The 21,883-nt window shown below is 38.7% G+C and overlaps 1 protein-coding gene across 1 annotated transcript in view; it reads left to right on the plus strand.

Moving 5' to 3' along the window:
• Positions 1-21,883, plus strand: part of SCHIP1 (schwannomin interacting protein 1) — a 611,368-nt gene that overhangs the window by 395,273 nt on the left and 194,212 nt on the right.

The following is a 21,883-nucleotide window of genomic DNA, read 5'->3' on the forward strand; positions in this document are numbered from 1 at the left end:
TTTTGGAGACAGGGTCTCACTCTGTCACACAGGCTGGGGTGCAGTGGTGTGATCATAGCTCACTCTAACCTCGAAGTCATGGCCTCAAGCAGTCCTCCCACCTCAGCCTCCCCAAAGTGCTGGAATTACAGGCATGAGCCATTGTACAAGCTTGGCCTCAGGCCCATCTTCAAAAGAACTTTTATCAGATCTGTGTCCATTAATCTAGTTATTTCACAAACCTGTGAAAGCTCTAGTAATTGGGGCAGGAATATTCCAAATAAATCTTATCTGTCTGTCGTGTTTAATTCATCTCCTCTTTTGAATCCATAGTTTTTGTGCTATTCTCAAGCTATCCAACATTTCCACTTGCCCAGGTCTGAACTCCCTTAAATTGTCCTATTTTTCACTTTCCTTACAAGTCTGTTACAAGTCCCATTTCCTCATTGAAGATTATTTCATCCAAGTGAAAGAAAAGCAGTCTTCAGAGACTAATTCACACTGAGAAATGAATCACTGATAGTCCTCTTCTTACTATTTCAAGTACAACTGACTATTTCAAAAAGCTCTGGTTAAACAAAGTGAGTAATTTCAGCTGCCAGCTCTAGTAGACACATTTTGGGAACAAGGCAGGTGTTAATTTTTACTTTTATTGGTAAAGTTTTTAGAGCAAAAACTTGTTGACATTGATAAAATATACTTTTAATTTTACAATTTATTTATAACTAAGACTAATATAATAAAATATTCCATACAATAAATATCTCAAAAGAATGTAAACCAAACTTAATTGGTTATGTATTGGATCAGTGGCACTGGCTGGAAAAGTAGAAGGGAAACTTACTGTATTAGTCCATTCTCACACTGCTCTAAGGAACTGCCTGAGAAATTTATAAAGGAAAGAGGTTTAATTGACTTACAGTTCCACATGGCTGGGGAGGCATCAGAAAACTTATAGTCTTCACAGGGTGGCAGAAGAGAAAATGAGTATGAGGGATGGCGGGGGAAGCCCCTTATAAAACCATTAGATCTCGTGAGAACTCACTGACTATCACAAGAACAGTATAGGGAATATCACCCTTTGATTCAATTATCTCTACCTGGTCCCACACTTGACACGTGGAGATTATTACAATTCAAGGTGAGATTTGAGTGGGGACCTAGAGCCAAACCACATGACTTACTTTCTCAATATTGAATAATGCCCAAAGGATTTGATTGATGAACTATCTCCTCTACCTCCCAATTTAATTCTCACAAAGCATGACTTTAGAATTTAGTAATTAAATTTGAATCATGACTGTCTCTGCTCTTCAAGCCCATTTGGAGGTGATTTCAACCCAAGAGAGTTACTTTAAAGTTTAGAGAGGGCTTGTTGTCAAACGTGTTATGAAGAAAAACAAATCTCCCTCAAATGGGTTTATAATACAGCTACTACCATGTTCAAACACAAAAATGGAACAAGGAAGGAAATTAATTTTATTCTCCCAATTGCATTCAGGAGATCACAGATCTGAAGTTGAGAGCATCTCGACGGGTTGTTTCACCTCAGACTTGTGGGGAAGAGTAAACAAGTTGTAGATGAAGTAATTTTACAGTGGGAATTTCTATCCATCATACACAGGCAACATCTAGCTAATTTCAGCAGGACAAATAGTTTAGTTAATCATTTTTCAGACAAAGGGAGATTTGGAGGATCCATATCTGGCCTTGTCATGGGTAAACAGAGGTATCATCCTCGAGTCTTACCTAAATTACATAGAGAAGAGTGATTCTTTATAGTCACCTGTGTCATAACACAAAAAAGGAAGGGGATTTTTTAACTGCCAGTTTCCCAGGAGCACAAGGCTCTGGGGAAGCTCTCCATGGTAGCCCCCGGGTAGAAAGTGTGCCCGCTGGCACACCTACTGCTGTCCCCTCCACATTCCTTAGAGCAGTACTGTGCTCACCATCCCCTGCTCAATGCCCCTCATCACTGTCACTGGCCTCTGCACTCTCTCTGCACTCATCTACCATTACAACAGACACATTCAGCCCAGGGCTTTTGCCCTCCTTGGTCCCTCTGCCTGGAATGTTCCACTCCAGATATCCAAGAGCCACCTTCCTTCAGATATTTCACTCAAATGCTCCCTTTTCTGTGAGACTGTCCCTGCTGCATTGCTAAGCTCCCTGCTGTGCTTTATTTTTCTCCTCAGTACTTCTCACTGGGAAACACACTACATGTGTTACTTCTTACCCAGTTCAATAGTTCTCTTCCCATTAGAATATAACCTCTGTGAGGACAGGGAGTTTTCACCACCATATCCCCAGCACCTGGAACACAATAGGCATGCAAAAAAAATGTTTCTAAATAAGTATGTTAACACATTTATTAATAGTATATGTGGGGCCGGGCACGGTGGCTCACGCCTGTAATCCCAGCACTTTGGGAGGCTGAGGCGGGCGGATCACGAGGTCAAGAGATGGAGACCATCCTGGCTACATGGTGAAACCTCTTCTCTACTAAAAATACAAAAATTAGCTGGGTGTGGGGGCGCATGCCTGTAAACCCAGCTACTCAGGAGGCTGAGGCAGGAGAATTGCTTGAAGCCGGGAGGTTGAGGTTGCAGTGAGCCGAGATCATGCCACTGCACTCCAGACTGCAACAGAGTGAGACCTTGTCTCAAAATATATCTATCTATCTATCTATATATATCTATATATATATATAAAATATATAATATATGCTTTGCCTCCTCAACTATGGTAAAGTTATTTACTATAATAGTTAATATTCTTTGGGGTTTTACACAAAATAGCATAAATAGCATGATCTGTGAGGAATAGTATGCCTGGTTATTTTTTGAATGTTTAGTCTAAAAATATAAATTTTTAAACTTTTATTTTCTATCAATATGACTGAAAATCCTACAGCCGGTATATTGCTACATATGCTTCAAATATCAACTTTTGGAAACTTGGCTTTGTAATTTACTTATCTTTGATTTATCTGAAAGAAGGCAGCAGAATATTGTGTATATCAAGAACTGGCTACTGACTGGCTCCTCTGTGAACTACGGGTGACATGTTTTAATCATATGCCATACTTGGTCTTGGTATGTGGCTGTTAATCTCTCTGCAGCAAGTGAGGGATACGCAATGTATTCAGAGAGTTCTTTGGTGGAAGGGATAAGAGGTGGTAGTGAGTGAGCACGGCAGCAGTTTCCAGAACTTATTATCCTGTGGAAGATTTGGATTCCCAGAAGAGGAGAAATGGGAAGAAAAAAAAAAAAAAGACTAACGGAAAAGAAGGCAGAATTAAATTCTCAAGCAACGTTCCTTTATTTTTACTTTTGATTGTAAAACTAACATCATCACAAGTAATAGAATTCTTTAAAGTCTTTGCTGAGACTATGACCCTAATCAAGATTTGTTTTCATTATTATATATGTCCCTCCATTTCCTGCTCACATGCATTTGTAATTTTTCATATCATTGCAATCATAGCACGGATAAAAGTTTTGTATCCTTAGGGTTTGTTCCCTGAATAATTATATTCTATAAACGTTACCCATATTACCTTAGCATTTTCAAAATTATATTTTTGTGCCTGAATAATAGTCCATGGAGTCACTGATGTACTACAGAGTTTACTTGTTCAGAAGCAGTTTCCCCTTTTCCTGGGCTATTTCCCTGATCTTTTCTTTTCATTGGACCTCTTATCAGTTGGACTTTGACCAAAATCTTCCAATGTAGATTAACTTGTGTTAACTCAATGTTAACTTAGGTTAACTTAGGTTAACTCAACTAACTTGGATTAACCCAATGTTACCCAAACCACATTCCACAAACCTTCCCATGAGATACTAACAGGTGCTATGTGATATGTACAGGAGGGATGATACAGGAGAATCCCTGTCCTCAAATGTATTTGGGGAGTATTTAATGCACACATCTTACTTATCTTTTATTACTTATCCTTTCTGAGATTTAATATCCTCATCTTCCCCCCAAATGAGATAACATATTTAGAAGGTCTAACATATAGTAGGCACTCAATAAATATTAGTTTCTCCCTTTTCCCTTTTTCTTTCCTATGTTAAGTAAATATCAAGTGTCTAAAGGAGACAACTGTTAAGGCTCAATAATTGCTGCCAGAAAAGCCAACTGAGCATAAAATAATTTGAGAAAAGGACTCAGCTTCAACAAAGTAGCATGGGAAGGTGGCTGGTACACCCACTCAAAGTTTGGCTGCTTTATTATATCATACCTATTTACATATTGGGCACAGTGATATCAGTGAACTATAAATTTCGAAAAAGCTTGAATGAGTAGATGATAAGTCCAAAATGGGAAATGATTGAGGTGCCTGCTAAATCTTTGAAAACTCTAAATCTAGAGGGAGACTGTGTACTTCTCCTTGAAGTCTCCTGAGCACATTATTACAGAAAAATTACTGGAATTGACAGACTATCTGGTGACCAAAGTACACAAGATGAAGTGTAGAATCTGAGCTTGGCCCTGCTTGATCTACGTCCCTTGGCAGCTGGGGTTATTTCTACCAACATATAGAAATAACAAAATTTTATTTGGGCTCAAATTTCACAACTGACATTCAAACCATTGTTTCATTTGTATATTCCACTGATGCCTTCAATGTAATGTAGTGTTGAATTAAGTAGTTTTTCCTTATTCCTTATAAACTTTTAACAGTGACCTTGATAAGGAGGATAAAAGTGAGAAATATTCAGCTATAAGAGCTTCAGACCACTTACATCAGAATTATTAGGGATGGTGTTAAAAATTCAGATTCCTAAGCCCCATCTCAAACCTATTGACTCAGAATTTCTGGGAGCAGGATTTAGGAATCTGCATTTTGTTTTATTTTATTTTGTTTTTGAGACGGAGTCTCACTCTGTTGCCCAGGCTGGAGTGCAACCGCCACCTCCCAGGTTCAAGCAATTCTCCTGCCTCAGCACCCCTGAGTAGCTGGGATTATAGGCGCGCACCACCAGGCCCGGCTAATTTTTGTATTTTTTAGTAGAGATGGGGTTTCACCATGTTGGCCAGGCTGGCCTCAAACTCCTGACCTCAAGTAATCTGCCCACCTCGACCTCCCAAAGTGCTGAGATAAAAGCCTGAGCCACTGCACCTGGCCCAGGAATCTGAATTTTAAATGTGCTATCTAGATATTTCACATGAGCACTAAAGTTCAGATCCTTAGCTGGTGTTCTTGCTCCATTGTGTTTTTTCCAATCGTTTTTGTAATATTCTTTCTCAGGTTCTAGATTTTTCATGCCATTCTTTCAGTGAGAACCTGGTATGGCTCCTTTGGATCACCTCATTCTGTTTAGACCTATCCCTTCATGGTGAAAGGCCTTCCATCTGTCTTTCCAGTGCCATCTCGCTATCTCACTAGGCCTGTTCCCAACTCATCAGTTGTCCACTTGGGTCAACATAAGATGCCCTCAAAGTGTACTCAGCAGAGCTTTGGAGTTTCCATAGAGGACCATCAGGGCTGCTACTGTGGGAGACAGGGTGGGAAATGGAGTTTTTAGGACCCTCTATTTCCATTCCAACCAGAGCTCCACTTGTGCTTCCACACAAAGTTTATTTGAAGATAAGACTCTGGTGTATAGAACAATCTTCTACAAAGCATCATCTTAGATTAAATTTACTATGCCCCTTTCCTGTCTGCCAAGGCTTTATTTCCTTTGTGTAAAACTTCTCTCTTTCTGTATTAATCATGGTTTTAATTTTCTGTATCTTAAAGATGTTTTGATATGTTAAAAATCTTGCTGGCCAGGGAGAGACTGCCTCTTCCAGGTCTGTGAAGCTCTTAGAGATAATAAAGGGCTCTGCTGGGCTTTGAGGACACCTTGTATATATAAAACCAACCAATCTGAGTCTACACCCCCAAACCTACACCTCTTAATCTAACTGTCACTGATCGAGCCAATATTTCTCTTGCTCTAAAGCAGCCCAGCAGCCAAGTAGCAGACTAGAAACCACCCCTATATCCCAGGTCTCACTGATGTTATTCAAACTAGCCAGTCCTAAACTGTTCACTCCACACTGACTTCTGTTCACTCTGCCCTGCCTTGCCTTTCCTTCAAAACCCCTAATAAGGGCTCTGGCTTATGCTTTCTCCTTACTCCTTGCTGTCTCCTGACAACATTGGTGTTTTCTCACTGCGGCCAGGTGTCGTGTGTTTGCCCCCTTCTCTTGGGAAATGTGAATAACACATTCTTCTTTCAATGGCATCAGCCTTTCCATGTTACAGTCAGTCATACCTCTATAAATTAAGTCTCAGGTAGATTTTAAAAAATCCTCGGCCGGGCTCATTGGCTCACACCTGTAATCCCAGCACTTCGGGAGGCACAGGCGGATGGATCACGAGGTCAAGAGATTGAGACCATTCTGGCCAACATGGTGAAACCCCATCGCTACTAAAATTAGCCAGGTGCAGTGGCGTGCGACTGTAATCCCAGCTACTCAGGAGGTTGAGGCAGGAGAATTGCTTGAACCCGGGAGGCGGAGGTTGCAGTGAGCAGAGATGGTGCCACTGTACTCTGGCCTGAGCGGCAAAGTGAGACTCCATTGCAAAAAAAAAAAAAAATCCTCTCTCACATTTAAGGCTTCCTTGTCAACAATCAATAATTGCCAGTCAAACTTCAAAACCTTCCTCGAGATGCAGCTGGATGCTGCTTAACCTGCCAGCCTCCAGGTTGTCTTTAACATCCTGAGCTCAGGTGACCTCACTGCAAGCTCAGCCCTAAATTCTTAAATTACACTTGTCTCAGTTATTTATTTCATTTATTCAACAAATATTTATTGACCCACCACTATGTACCAGAACATGCATTTGGCCCCAGAAACACGGTCTTGAACAAAATAGACAAAAATCCCTGCCCCCCAAGGAACTTATATCTTTGTGTGCATGACTTCCCCAAAGAGATTGTAAATTCCACAATAGGAAGTTGTTCCCCTACTTGTTTTGCATTTTCCCATAGGACTTATTAAAGTAACTAATTACATTCATTACAGAAAGCATAACATACATTTATGACAAAGCCATTTCATGTCTGATTGTCAAAACTCAGAGTACAAGGTTTTTATTTTCTGGCTATTTAAAAAACAATTATAAATAACACTTTCTGTCACTGCTTCCTGCCCATATCTGAGATTCTGTTTAGAATCAAAGACCCAAAATTTAGAGAGACAGAATAAACAACAATTATTTACTGTTTAATTCTGTAATCAAAATGATGTAATTACATTTTTCTCATATTTTCTTCTTAAGTATCTCTACTACCCTTATAAGAGTGTGCCTAAATTCCCAAATTTACCCAACAATTCATTTTACTTGCAAAAAGCACAGAGAGCTTTAAAAGGGGGAAATGTGACTCTCTCAGTTTCCCTCTTCCTCCTCTCAAGTTCAGAACACTTTTTTTTCTTACCTCACTGTCAATGTACTAAACATGAATTTTACCCACATATAACTCAGATATGACTTCTGATGTCCAGCAGTGATGAGCTAACTTATTCAGACCAATTCTCTCACTGAAAATTAATAAAAATACTGAATAAAATACGTTTTAGTCTTTATTTAAAACATCAATATGCTAAAACATAAGTAAGGCACTATCAGGCCAAAACCAAGAATAAATGAGAGCATAGAAAAGTAGCCCAACCACTAGAAGCTGTTTCTATTCCAAAGGCATTTGCCTATTTGGACTCTGAAACTGAGCTATGGCTACAATGGATTCCTGGGGTGAGGCAGATGGAAATCACATCCCAAGGCCCACCAAAAGTAGAGAATATGACAGGACAATTCCATATTAAACTGGAACACAAAAGGCCACACCAGAGGTAAACCCATTCCCTCCCTTCATGCTCAGACAACTACAGAAAGAATTGTTTTAGCTCAGCACAAAGCAGGGCAGAAGAAAAAGAAAAAGGAAATCCAGCCCTGAGGGGCTATAACCATAGGAATATTTGAAGCCCAGATATGCAGCCTCAAATTTGTACTACTGCCAAAAATCTAGTTTAGAGTACCAGAATGACATTATACCTAATTCTCTAAAAGAAGAAAATACAAACCTCTCCCAGAGGAAGGTATCTTCCTATTAGTAGGTCTTTGAGAATCCTCAGAAATACATTTTCGAGTGCTACAAGTGACACAGAATCAAAGATAGCCAAGCACACAAAGAAACAAGGCACCATGGGCAAGAACCAGCAGACAGCAAAATCAGACATCTGCAGACTTAAGATATTGGAATTACCACACACAGATTATTAAAGAAAAATGTTTATTATATTGAAAGGAATTTTTAAAGCTTGAAGATACAGAAAGGCACAAGAATCTATAAAAATTGTCAAAGCAATTCTTAAAAAGAGGCAAATAGCTCTAGAAACTAAAAACATAATAATCCATATGATACATTTTTTTTTTCTATAATTGAACTTAGCCCCTGAGTCCTTATTTCTGCTGATAATGGAAATGACAAATGTGTTCATGATTAAAGGTAACTCAGTCACCTCCAGATTAAACTCTGTCTCTTTTGGGTAAATGATAACTTAGTAGGCAGTAACTTAGAACTAATCTAAGTTCCAGGGTCTAGCACATCCTTGGAGGGCAGTTTGGTTTGGGAGGTCTTCTGTTCTCCGCTCTGTACGAACCCTGCTTTCTTTCATTCTTAGGCATTTATTGGCCTCTTTCCTCACTGCACCCACTACAGAAGTGCCCACACTCCCTTGATAACTCCTGTCAATCTCAACTATAAGACTTCTTTATGGCCTCTGATTATAAAGCCCTATCTAGGAAGCTATATTTTCTCAGACAGAAAGTGGGAGAAAAATTCTGTCTATAATCAGTTCCACAAACTTATCTGTGTGTTTTCTCTTTCACAATCCCACTCCTCTCCCCACCGAGACTCAACCAAAATAGGAAAAAAGAGCTCTTTTTCTTCTCTTTTCTCTCTCTGTCAAATTTCTTACCCATCTCCGAAATGATTCTGTCCCATCTCTGAATGGCAAGAAAATATTATATGTTTATTGAATAATTCTTTCTGTTTTATGTTCATTGTATAAACTCTATGCTTGGAGACCTGCAGGCTTTGTTTTGATATTCAAGATTTTTGAACAAAAAACAAACAAATAATAACCTCCCCACCCCCACAAAAAAAATTTCTCTCATTCAGAACTTTGCTCTCAGAGTTGAAAGATCTTACTTTGAAAACCCTCTCTTTTTTGTCTATTTTTTATATACTTTAAGTTCTGGGATACATGTGCAGAACATGCAGGTTTGTTACACAGGTATACAGGTGCCATTGTGGCTTGCTGCACCCATCAACCCATCAGTTACATTAGATATGTCTCCTAGTGCTATCCCTCCCCTTGCCCCTCACTCCCCGACAGGCTCCGGTGCGTTATGTTCCCCTCCCTGTGCCCACTGTTCTCATTGTTCAACTTCCACTTATGAGTGAGAACATGTAGTGTTTGGTTTTCTGTTTCTGTGTCAGTTTGCTGAGAATGACGGTTTCCAGCTTCATCCATGTCCCTGCAAGGACATGAACTCATTCTTTTTTTTAATGGCTGCATAGTATTCCACGGTGTATATGTGCCACATTTTCTTTATTCAGTCTAACATTGGTGGGCATTTTGATTGGTTCCAAGTCTTTGCTATTGTGAATAGTGCTGCAGTAAATATACGTGTGCATGTGTCTTTATAGTAGAATGATTTATAATCCTTTGGGTATAATCCCAGTAATGGGATTGCTGGGTCAAATGGTATTTCTAGTTCCTTGAGGAATTGCCACACTGTCAACCACAATGGTTGAACTAACTTATACTCCCACCAACAGTGTAAAAGCATTCCTATTTCTCCACATCCTCTCCAGCATCAGTTGTTTCCTGACTTTTTAATGATCACTATTCTAACTGGCATGAGTTGGTATCTCATTGTGGTTTTGATTTGCATTTCTCTAATGAGCAGTGATGACGAGCTTTTTTTTCATAGGTTTGTTGGCCACATAAATGTCTTCTTTTGAAAAGTGTCTGTTCATATCCTTTGCCGACTTTTTGATGGTTTTTTTTTCTTGTAAATTTCTTTAAGTTCCTTGTAGATTCTGGATATTAGCCCTTTGTCAGATGGATAGATTGCAAAAATTGTCTCCCATTCTGTAGGTTGCCTGTTCACTCTGATGACAGTTTCTTTTGCTATGTGGAAGTTCTTTTGTTTAATTAGATCCCATTTGTCAATTTTGGCTTTTGTCGCCATTGCTTTTGGTGTTTTAGACATGAAGTCTTTGCCCATGCCTATGTCCTGAATGGTATTGTCTAGGTTTTCTTCCAGGATTTTTATGGTTTTAGGTCTTACATTAAAATATTTAATCCATCTTGAGTTAATTTTTGTATAAGATGTAAGGAAGGGATCCAGTTCAGTTTTTTGCATATGGCTAGCCCGTTTTCCCAACACCATTTATTAAATAGGGAATTCTTTCTTCATTGTTTGTATTTGTCAGGTTTGTCAAAGATCAGAAGTTGTAGATGTGTGGTGTTATTTCCGAGACCTCCATTCTGTTCCATTGGTCTATATATCTGTTTTGGTACCAGTACTATGCTGTTTTGGTTGCTGTAGCCTTGTAGTATAGTTTGAAGGCAGGTAATGTGGTGCCTCCAGCTTTATTCTTTCTGCTTAGGATTTTCTTGGCTGTATGGGCTCTTTTTTGGTTCCAAATGAAATTTAAAGTAGTATTTTCTAATTCTGTGAAGAAAGTCAGTGGAAGCTTGCTGGGAATGCCATTGAATCTACAAATTACTTTGGGCAGTATGGCCATTTTCACAATATTGATTCTTCCTAATCATGAGCATGGAATGTTTTTCCATTTGTTTGTGTCCTCTCTTATTTCCCTGAACAGTGGTTTGTAGTTCTCTTTGAAGAGGTGTTCACATCCCTTGTAAGTTGTATTCCTATGTATTTTATTCTCTTTGTAGCTATTGTGAATGGGTGTTTTCTCATGATTTGGCTCTCCATTTGTCTATTATTGGTGTATAGGAATGCTTGTGATTTTTGCACATTGATTTTGTATCCTGATACTTTGCTGAAGTTGCTTATCGGCTTAAGGAGTTTTGGGGCTGAGATGATGGGGTTTTCTAAATATACAATCATGTCATCTGCAAACAGAGATAATTTGACATCCTCTCTTCCTATCTGAATACCCTTTATTTCTTCCTCTTGCCTGATTGCCCTGGCCAGAACTTCCAATACTATGTTCAATAGGAGTGGTGAGAGAGGGCATCCTTGTCTTGTGCCAGTTTTCAAAGAGAATGCTTCCAACTTTTGCCCATTCAGTATGATATTGGCTGTGAATTTGTCATAAATACCTCTTATTATTTTGAGCTATGTTCCATCAATACCTAGTTTATTTAGTGTTTTTAGCATGAAGGGGTGTTGAATTTTACTGAAGGCCTTTTCTGCGTCTATTGAGATAATCATGTGGTTTCTGTCATTGGTTCTGTTTATGTGATGGATTACGTTTATTAATTTGCATATGTTTAACCAGCCTTGCATCCCAGGAATGAAACTGACTTGATCGTGGTGGATAAGCTTTTTGATGTGCTGCTGGATTTGGTTTGCCAGTATTTTGAGGATTTTCACATCAATGTTCATCAGGGATATTGGCATGAAGTTTTCTTTTTTGTTGTGTCTCTGCCAGGTTTTGGTATCAGGATGATGCTGGCCTCAAACAATGAGTTAGGGAAGAAACCTTCTTTTTCTATTGTTTGGAATATTTTCAGAAGAAATGGTGCCAGCTCCTTTTTGTACCTCTGGTAGAATTCGGCTGTGAATCTGTATGGTCCTGGACTTTTTTTGGTTGGTAGGCTATTAATTACTGCCTCAATTTCAGAACTTGTTATTGATCTGTTCAGGGATTCGACATCTTCCTGGTTCAGTCTTGGGAGGGCATATGTGTCCAGGAATTTATCCATTTCTTCTAGATTTTCTAGTTTATTTACACAGAGGTGTTTATAGTATTCTCTGATGGTAGTTTGTATTTCTGTGGGATCAGTGGTGATCTCCCCTTTATCATTTTTTATTGTCTATTTGATTCTTCTCTCTTTTCTTCTTTATTAGTCTGGCTAGTGGCCTATTTTGTTAATCTTTTCAAAAAACCAACTCCTGGATTCATTTATTTTTTGAAGGGTTTTTAGTATCTCTACATCCTTCAGTTCTGCTCTGATTTTAGTTATTTCTTGTCTTCTACTAGGTTTTGAATTTGTTTGCTCTTGCATCTCTAATTCATTTAATTGTGATGTTAGTGTGTCAGTTTTAGATCTCTCCCACTTTCTCGTGTGGGCGTTTAGTGCTGTAAATTTCCCTCTAAGCACTGCTGTAGCTGTGTCCCAGAGATTCTGATATGCTGTGTCTTTGTTCTCATTGGCTTCAAAGAACTTATTTATTTCTGCCTTAATTTCATTATTTACCCAGTAGTCATTCAGGAGCAGGTTGTTCAGTTTCCATTTAGTTGTGCAGTTTTGTGTGAGTTTCTTAATCCTGAGTTCTAATTTGATTGCACTGTAGTCTGAGAGACTGTTATGATTTACATTCTTTTGCATTTGCTGAGGAGTGTTTTACTTCCAATTATGTGGTTGATTTTAGAATAAGCACTATGTGGTGCCGAGAAGAATGTATATTCTGTTGATTTCGGGTGAAGAGTTCTGTAGATGTCTATTAGGTCTGCTTGGTCCAGAGCTGAGTTCAAATCCTGAATATCATTGTAAATTTTCTGTCTTATTGGTCTAATATTGACAGTGGAGTGTTAAAGTCTCCCATTATTATTGTGTGGGAGTCTAAGTCTTTTTGTAGTTTTCTAAGAACTTGCTTTATAAATCTGGATGCTCCTGTAATTGGTGCATATATATTTGGGATAGTAAGCTATTCTTGTTGCATCAATCCCTTTACTGTTATGTAATGCCCTTCTTTGTCTTTTTTGATCTTTGTTGGTTTAAAGTCTGTTTCATCAGAGACTAGGATTGCAACCCCTGCTTTTTTTTTTTTTTTTTTTTTTTTTTTTTTTTTTTACTCTCCATTTGCTTGGTAAATATTCCTCCATCCCTTTATTTTGAGCCTATGTGTATCTTTGCACGTGAGATGGGTCTCCTGAAAACAGCACACTGATAGGTCTTAACTCTTTTCAATTCACGAGTCCGTGTCATTTAATTGGGTAGTTTAGCCCATTTACATTTAATAGTAATATTGTTATGTGTGAATTTGATCCTGTCATTATGATTCTAGCTGGTTATTTTGCCCAGTAGTTGCTGCAGTTTCTTCATAGTGTCAATGGTCTTTACATTTTGGTTTGTTTTTGCAGTGACTGGTACCAGTTTTTCCTTTCCATGTTTAGTGCTTCCTTCAGGAGCTCTTGTAAGGCAGGCCTGGTGGTGACAAAATCCCTCAGCATTTGCTTGTCTATAAAGAATTTTATCTCTCCTTCATTTACGAAGCTTAGTTTAGCTGGATTTGAAATTCTAGTTGAAAATTCTTTTCTTTAAGAATGTTGAATATTGGCCCCCACTCTCTTCTGGCTTGTAGGGTTTCTGCAGAGAGATCTGCTGTTAGTCTGATAGGCTTCCCTTTGTGTGTAACCCAACCTTTCTCTCTGGCTGCCCTTAACATTTTTTCCTTCATTTCAACCTTGGTGAATCTGATGATTATGTGTCTTGGGGTTGCTCTTCTTGAGGAGTATGTTTGTGGTGTTCCCTGTATTTCCTGAATTTGAATGTTGGCCTGTCTTGCTAGGTTGGGGAAGTTCTGCTGGATAATATCCAGAAGTGTGTTTCCAACTTGGTTCCATTCTCCCTATCACTTTCAGGTACACCAATCAAACGTAGATTTGGTCTTTTCACATAGTCCCATATTTCTTGGAGGCTTTGTTCATTCCTTCTCATTATTTTTTCTCTAATCTTGTCTTCACACTTTATTTCATTAAGTTAATCTTCAATCTCTGATATCTTTTATTCTGCTTGCTCAGTTTGGCTATTGATACTTGTGTATGTTTCATGAACTTCTCATGCTGTGTTTTTCAGCTACATCAGGTCATTTATGTTCTTCTCTAAACTGCTTATTCTAGTTAGCAATTCCTCTAACCTTTTATCAAGTTCTTAGCTTCCTTGTATTGGAAAGCCTTTTTAAACTCAAAGCTAAGAGTCTGACTGTTCTCACTGTTCTGTTTGTATTTCTCTCAGGCTGATGGCAAAGGGAGACTACTAAGAAGGAAAAATATGTCCAATAATATTTCAAAATATTTTTCTGCTGCATGAACAACTTTTTATCTAGTTCCTACAAAAAGAAAACATGTTTAACAAAAATATTTGTTGTAACAAAATCATCCTGAGACCAAAAACTATATGAGACACATAGAGTTTTGTTATGTAAGGATTTCATCAGTTCATGGGTTTCAAGAGCAGGTCTCTGGCAAACTAAATTAATTTACCATGCACTTCTCACAGGTCAGAAATAGTGTTATTGCAATAACTGTAGATTTTGAATAAAGACATATTTACCTTGACTAGTAGCTATAAAGATAGAATGAAACCTTTTCAAATCTCAAAATTAAGAGTACTCTACTGACACCAGCAAGAGTGATTGTATCACACCCGAATATCAGTAGGAAGGGGCTGTTTTTAATGAGAATTGATGCTATAAATTCACAATTCAAAAATGACTCAGCATCTAAAAATAGTACAATATCTAATATTATTAAGAATAGTTTTAGTTTCATTGATGCAGAAACTGTTTTCACACAAAAGAATGGAAATTCTAAGATCTCTCTTTTTCTCAAGGATAAAATACAACATATATGTATATATGCAAGGAGAGTAAATGAAATCTGCCGACTTTATATTTGGAAGGAAATTCAGAGACGATTTTCCTGCCAGCAGTCTTGGGTGTAGACCAAGCAGATAAAGTTATCAGAAAGGATTAATTGGATCCTGATCCATATGTAATTGAGCTGCCACTTTGGTACACTGGCTATTAATGTTTCAGATGGGAGACAATAGTGTCTCTTTCAGCTAGAATTGAAATGTCTATAAGACAAACTGGAGAAAGCATTAAGAAAACACCAAAACACCCATGGTTTTATTTGCACATTCCTGATTGTGACTGTAGGTAGAGTTCACATCAGTTCTATGAAATCAGCATTTATTTTGTACACCTAGGTGGGAAGCAAACAACAATGAAAATCCTCCAATTTCCAGGATTTAAGTATGTAGAAAAATTCACCTAGAGCTGAAATTTACAAAAGCAAAACTATAGAGTCTTCTTATTTTCTAAGATTTCAGTTAATAAGTTTTAGAAATTGTTTCAAAAAGTAAATATCCATTATTAAGTCATTTATAGAATGGTAGAGCTGAGAGTACGTGTGTTGTGAAGATCAGTGCTGTGGTTTCCACAGCAACTACAGCTCTGCTCTGTCTGCTTGAATCCTTGCTTTGTACTTTATTCAGCCTGTGCTAGTAAATTTAGGCCCATGATGAACACCTGTAGGTGAATATAAGTGTGCACTCACCTATCTGTGATAGGGTATTTCTCATAAGAACTAAGGTTTCCTTCTTATCATGTCAAGATCTACTTAACATTTAAGCTTGGAATAAACACAGCCTTAACAGGGCTTTCAAATCCCATGAGGTACTAAAATATTTTTGTAATAGAGATTGTAGGCCAGGTGCGGTGGCTCATGCCTGTAATCCCAGCACTTTGGGAGGCCGAGGCGGGCAGATCACCTGAGGTCAGGAGTTCAAGACCAGCCTGGCCAACATGATTTCTACCAAAAATACAAAAATTAAGAGGGCATGGTGGCGGGTTCCTGTAATCCCAGCCACTCGGGAGACCAAGGCAGGAGAGTCACTTGAACCAGGAAGCAGAGGTTGCAGTGAGCCGAGATTGTGCCACTATACTTCAGCCTGGCCGACAAGAGCAAAACTCTGCCAAAAAAAAAAAAAAAAGAAATTATGACCAATGGCATATTTTAAAAAATTAAAGGATTGCATATGGGAATAATCCAAATCCCCTAAGTTTACAACTGAGCAGCAACTCTATCACTGATTTAAGAAAAGTCTTCTCTTGGGCCCATTAATTCCAGAAACTGGGCTAATAGAATAAGGAAATATTTCAGTTCAATTTGCCTTAAAACTACATATCTGGGGTTCCTGAAGCAGCACTTCAGTCCCTTCCAACTGAGTGTCTCAATTACCTTATGATTCTCAATAAATTGGTTGATTGGGCTCATTGTATCTATCTGTCATACCAGGTCCCAATGCTTGACTGATTGCTGAGTAGTGCAATTAACAGGCTGAGTTATTTAGAAGACTTGTCCCCACCATGGAAGACAAGCTCCACCCCAACTACTCTAGAGCTTCTTGCTCCACTGTTTTCTATGGCAAGATTTTCTTCTAAATGAAATCATCATCTGCATGTTTGGTGTTCATTTGTTAATAGATCCAACGAATATTTACAGAGTGCCTACCATGTGCAGGGGACTGTGCTGTCACTAGAGGTCCTATGCTGACCCTGTAACTAAACACCTTGAATGACTTCTAATAAGGACCCATAGCCTAGTGAACAGTGTTAGAGAAGATTTTCAATCAGGCCATTCTCAGTGACCAAAACCCTTAAAATGGCTATCAAATGCTCACCGCCAGCTTTTCCTCTTCCATTACAGGCTTCCTCACATGGTCCTGCCCTATGATTGACCCTTCCTCCTGTGTCTTCCCTACTCTCTCCTGGCATTGCTGTTAGCATATAAATTGCCACTTGATCCCCACTCTCACTCTGATCCTCCGTTCTTCCTTCTGACTCCTAGAACCACTTAGCTGCTCCATCCCATATCTAGTTACTTTTTTCTCCACCTTCATCTCTCTTCTCACTGACGATTTTGAGGAGATCAAGACTCAGGGAGAATCAAGGCACCATATGGCTTTTGTCTTTGAACAGTTCAGGGCTTAATAGGGTACAATAACTTAATTTGGGACTTGGATTTGCACCTTGGCTACATACTGGTTAAAAAAGCTTTGTAGTACTGCTGTTAGGATCTAGTCACTATTTGTCCCATTGCTTCTAGTGGTAAATGTTTCCATGTTCCTTACAGACCATTTACTTTCTTCATTTTCCCCCTAAGCCAGCCTGAATTCTCAGTGAAGAGATCACTATCCATATAATCACCTGAACCAGAAACCTAGAGTTGATCCAAGGCCCTTCCTGCTCACTAACCTTCTTCATCCACTCCTTCACCAAGCTGTATGGGTCTGTCCTCACTATCACTGCCTTTTGTAGGTTCTTATCACTTCTGGCCTGACATATTGCCCTACCCCATCCCCTGCCACCTCGTTGAGTAGTCAAACCTACCAACACCCATCACCAAACATCACATTGCTGCTGCCACTGGTACCCATCAAATTCATCTCTCCCTATACAACTTGTCACATATTTTTTCCAAAACATACATCACTTCATATTCTGAATCCCCTTAGCTTTCAGAATAATGTTCAAACTCCTTGGTTTATAACAAATGGTTTACAGTCAGGTCCTACTCACATTTGTGGCTTCCTTTTCCACCACCCTACCATCCATCCATGCAATCTCTATGTCACCCATATAGAACAGTGTGTAGCTCCTGTAACCCCTGCTGCTGATACACACCTCCATTATTTCCCATACACTGACTGTTTTCTCTACTTGGAATGCCCTTCTTTCTGTGAATAGTGAAGTTAACTCTTACTGCTCTTATTAGTCCCTCAAACTCAGTTTGCCATGTGTCACGCACTATGCTGAGAGCAGTACATGTATTCCTTGAATTCCAACTCCAACTTAGGTGCCCTTCATTTGGGTTCCATAGCTCTCTAAATACCTCTACTAGAGCATCTGCCATAAATCACATATTTACTTTGTCAGTTTCATTTATTCATTCAACAAATATTTATTACTATGTGTCCTACAATAGTGGGCAACTTAGATAGTTTTTCTACTTTCTGGTTCTTACAGGCTAGCAGGGAGAAAGACAACTGAGAAGTAACAATAATGGATCATAGGTGGTAAAGTAGAAGATTCTGTGGGTGTCAGGGTTCTTAATACAATCCAGGAGGTCAGGAAAGGCTTCCTAAGGGAGCCATCCTTCAGTTGAGCCTGACGTATGTACCAGGAAAAGAGATCAGCCCATTAAAGGCCTAGAAATGAGAGAGCACATGCATGGGGCCTCTCTTCAGGTAACTGAAATAAGTTCATTATGAATGGAGAAAGGCAGGGCACCGGCAAGATGGCAAGATGGAGCAGTCACAGCAGTGCTGGCTAGTGGAAGGCTGTAAAAGCCTTGTCTAAGGAGTCAGATTTGTTTATCCCTGAAACAATGGAAAGGCCATTGAACGATTTTAAGAAGGGTAGTGACATGGTCATACTTGCCTTTTAGAGTGGCCACTGTGGCTGCCTGTTGGAGATGCAGGGAGGCTGATTGGGACACTGTTACTAATCCAAGTGAGAGATGCTAGTGGGCTGGACTAGATAGCACCAGTAGGAAAGAAGAAATGTAGACAAACTTTAGAGCTGCCTACAAGGTAGAATTAACAGGATTTGTTGACTTACCAGGAAAAAAGACAGGAGGGAGAAGAAAGACTAAAGGATAATCCAGAATATTTAGATTTAGGTAGTTTTGGGTGCCATTCCTGTAACTGGGAATTTTTGGATGGAGAGGGGGCAGTTTTGAGAGAAAGATGATAAGCTCGGTTTAGGACATATTGATTCTGAAGTGCCTTTTAAAACAAGTAGAGTTAGTTGTCCAGTAGGTATCTGAATATGCATGGATCTAGGGCCAAAGGACACAGTAGACACAGGTCTGGAAATTTGAAACTCGTTATCATATAGATTGTAATTAAGTGGATGGATATAATCCCATTAAACTATAGGTCTAGTGAGGCAAGGACCATACATTATTTACCTCTGCATCTCCAGGGTCTAATACTATTTCTGGAACAGAGTAGGTGCTTTGGTAATTTTATTGACTTTAATGAATATTAACTAATTAACAGTGTGAAATACAATCACATTTAATTTGAAAATCTTCCTTAATATAAAATATTAGAATACAAAAATTGTGTGGTATTGATATGCATCAACAATTGAGAAGTAACAATAATGGATGATAGGTAGTTTTCAGAAAAGTGATATTGAACTGGATAATCTAAAAAAAATGTTGGGCAGAATAATAACTACTTTGAAGACAAATGAAATGCATTTCACTTGTACAAATTAAAGCATAGTTACAGACCAAAAATTACCAAAGCAGATTGCAAGTGCTATTTTATCATCATTTGTACAGTGTGATGGAGCAATTAAAATGTGATATATGTATTTGTCTATGCATAATAATTAGCAAGAGATAAAGAGATTAGAAGGATAGTTAAAGAAAAACCAAAAATGAGCAACCTTTCAGCCATGCATTTGGCACCACACACATCTGCTTTCAGCAACAGCCTATCATGGTGACTTGCTTTTCATTTTCCACTAGTTCCCCTCACAGAGCTTATATGTGGGGATGAAACAAAACTCTTCATGTGTATTATCATGGTAATTTTATAATTATATTGAAAGGAAATTCTTTGAATCTTTTTATTCTTTTATTGGAAATAACATTTAAATGCGGGAATACATTCCCTGAGACCAAACAGTGTCTGCCAGCAATGGTAATAAATATCAGTTCCACTCTTCAAAGAAAGGATATGTTCCCCAGTACTTTTCAAGCATGTCTTTTTTCCCCTCTCTTGAATAAATTTTTGTTAATTCTTTCATTTCATCAAAATACCTACAAAGTACAAGTACCACTCAGAAATTGTTCTTTTGAATTTTGGCATGTAATCCATCATTTGTGCATGGCCGAAAGATAAATTTCAAGTGAGTCATTACTACCAGTGCATTGTGGCAGAAAACATCCTGGCCAAAGGCAGACATGGGTTCACATTGCAATGCACTTGCTTCATACGTACAGAAGATCCCTCAACCTCTCTAGGTCTTATTGGTCTCAACTGTAAAATGAGGAATTGAATTTAGTTACTTTTTATTTTTATTTTTTTCCTTGAGGCAGAGTTTTGCTGAGTCACCCAGGCTGGAGTGCAGTGGCATGGTCTTGGCTCACTGCATCCTCCACTTCCTGAGTTCAAGCAATTCTCATGCTTCAGTCTCCTGAGTAGCTGGGATTACAAGCTACAGGCATGCACCACCATGCCTGGCTAATTTTTGTGTTTTTGGTAGAGACGGGGTTTCTCCATGTTGGCAAGGCTGGTCTCAAACTTCCGGCCTCAAGTGATCTGCCTGCCTCGGTCTTCCAAAATACTGGGATTTAGTTACTTCTAAGACCACTTCTAGCTCTATGATCTTATTCTATCCTCGAAAACATTTTATTACTTTATGTAGACTTTATTAAATTTGACTTTGCTTTATTATTTTATGTTCTCTATTAATTACCAAGATTTATGTACTGTGTCTGTGCCCAGTGGAAGCTAAAGATCTAGGAACACAACATGAGAATATGCTAGCACTCATAATAATGTTTCTATTCTTTGGGCATTTACTACACATCAGTCATTGACCAAGGCATTTGCTCTACCACATTTAATCTTCACAACAACCTTATATAATAAATATTTATATCCCCATTTTACAAACTATGAAATTGGGACCTGTGTATGTTGGTAACTTGACAGAAAGTGTTCTTGGTGAATTTCAACCCTAGATCTGCCAGCTCCAGAGCCTGTGCTTTTAACCATTATGTTATATCTGGATTTCTGGCTGGATCTCTCTCCGAGGGTTGGAGCGAACCCAGTAGACACAGGTAACATCCAGGAAGGAGTGTTGAGTGAAGTCATCCAGGATGTTTATCCACAAAATACAGATCTGAGAGGTGATCAAGGAAGGGAGAACCAAGATTATGCTGGAGAGCTGCACGAACTGTGGTTGTAAGGCTGCGGGAAGTATCACATCCACACAGGGAGAGGCAAGGATAGACATGGGAAGATGAGCAGTGACATTGGTAGCCTGGAGAATCTTAGCTTCTTAGAACTGGATCTTAGCAGAATTCTCTCCAAGTCTTCATCACTAAGGTGAGGTATGACAGGATTATGTGAAAATTCTCCTTCAAACATTATCTAGTGATGGCATAAGAAAATACAGTGAGAGTATCTTTAAGATACTCTTTAAGAAACAGGTGGCAAGTAGTTTGTGCTAGAGCTTCTCCCAGTGACTCATGCAAGGCACAATAGAAAGGCTTTCCAAGTTAGGCAAAGAAGGAAAGGAGAGATGGAGAAGGTATATTAGGAAGAAACCTCATGTGCCTGAAAATTATAACTAGGAAGATACAATGGGTGCAATTGGTGCTAATGTTCTATAATACCAGGCCATCTCATTTCACAGGGTGCAGACCTCAGAGGTAACCATACCTACCATTTAGAAAGTTTTCTACCTTAATAAAATGGGATGTTATCACATCAGAAGTATATGAATTGCTTTCACCAGACACAATCGGCTCTTATAAAGTCTTCTTGCTTAAAAGATTGAATCTAAACCTAATCTAACCTCCACATAATGATCAGTTTACAGTATACACAGGCGATAGAGAAACAAGCTAAATGACACGCAAATGAAGCACTTGGGCAAATCCTATATTCTATAGGACAAGTGATGCAGTTTCTCCAAAAATAAACTACCCAGTTTCTCCAGCAAATTAATGGCATGAAATAAGGACAGATAGATTATAGAATGAAATACACTTAATAGATATTAATGTAAAAATCAATAGTTGGTGTAATAATAAAACTTCTAGTAATTTCTCCTAAGTAAACAATTAGAGAAGCAAGTACAGATGTATGTAGGTGAGTG

The sequence above is a fragment of the Macaca mulatta genome, chromosome 2, assembly GCF_049350105.2.
Source record: "Macaca mulatta isolate MMU2019108-1 chromosome 2, T2T-MMU8v2.0, whole genome shotgun sequence".
Classification (NCBI taxonomy): domain Eukaryota; kingdom Metazoa; phylum Chordata; class Mammalia; order Primates; family Cercopithecidae; genus Macaca; species Macaca mulatta.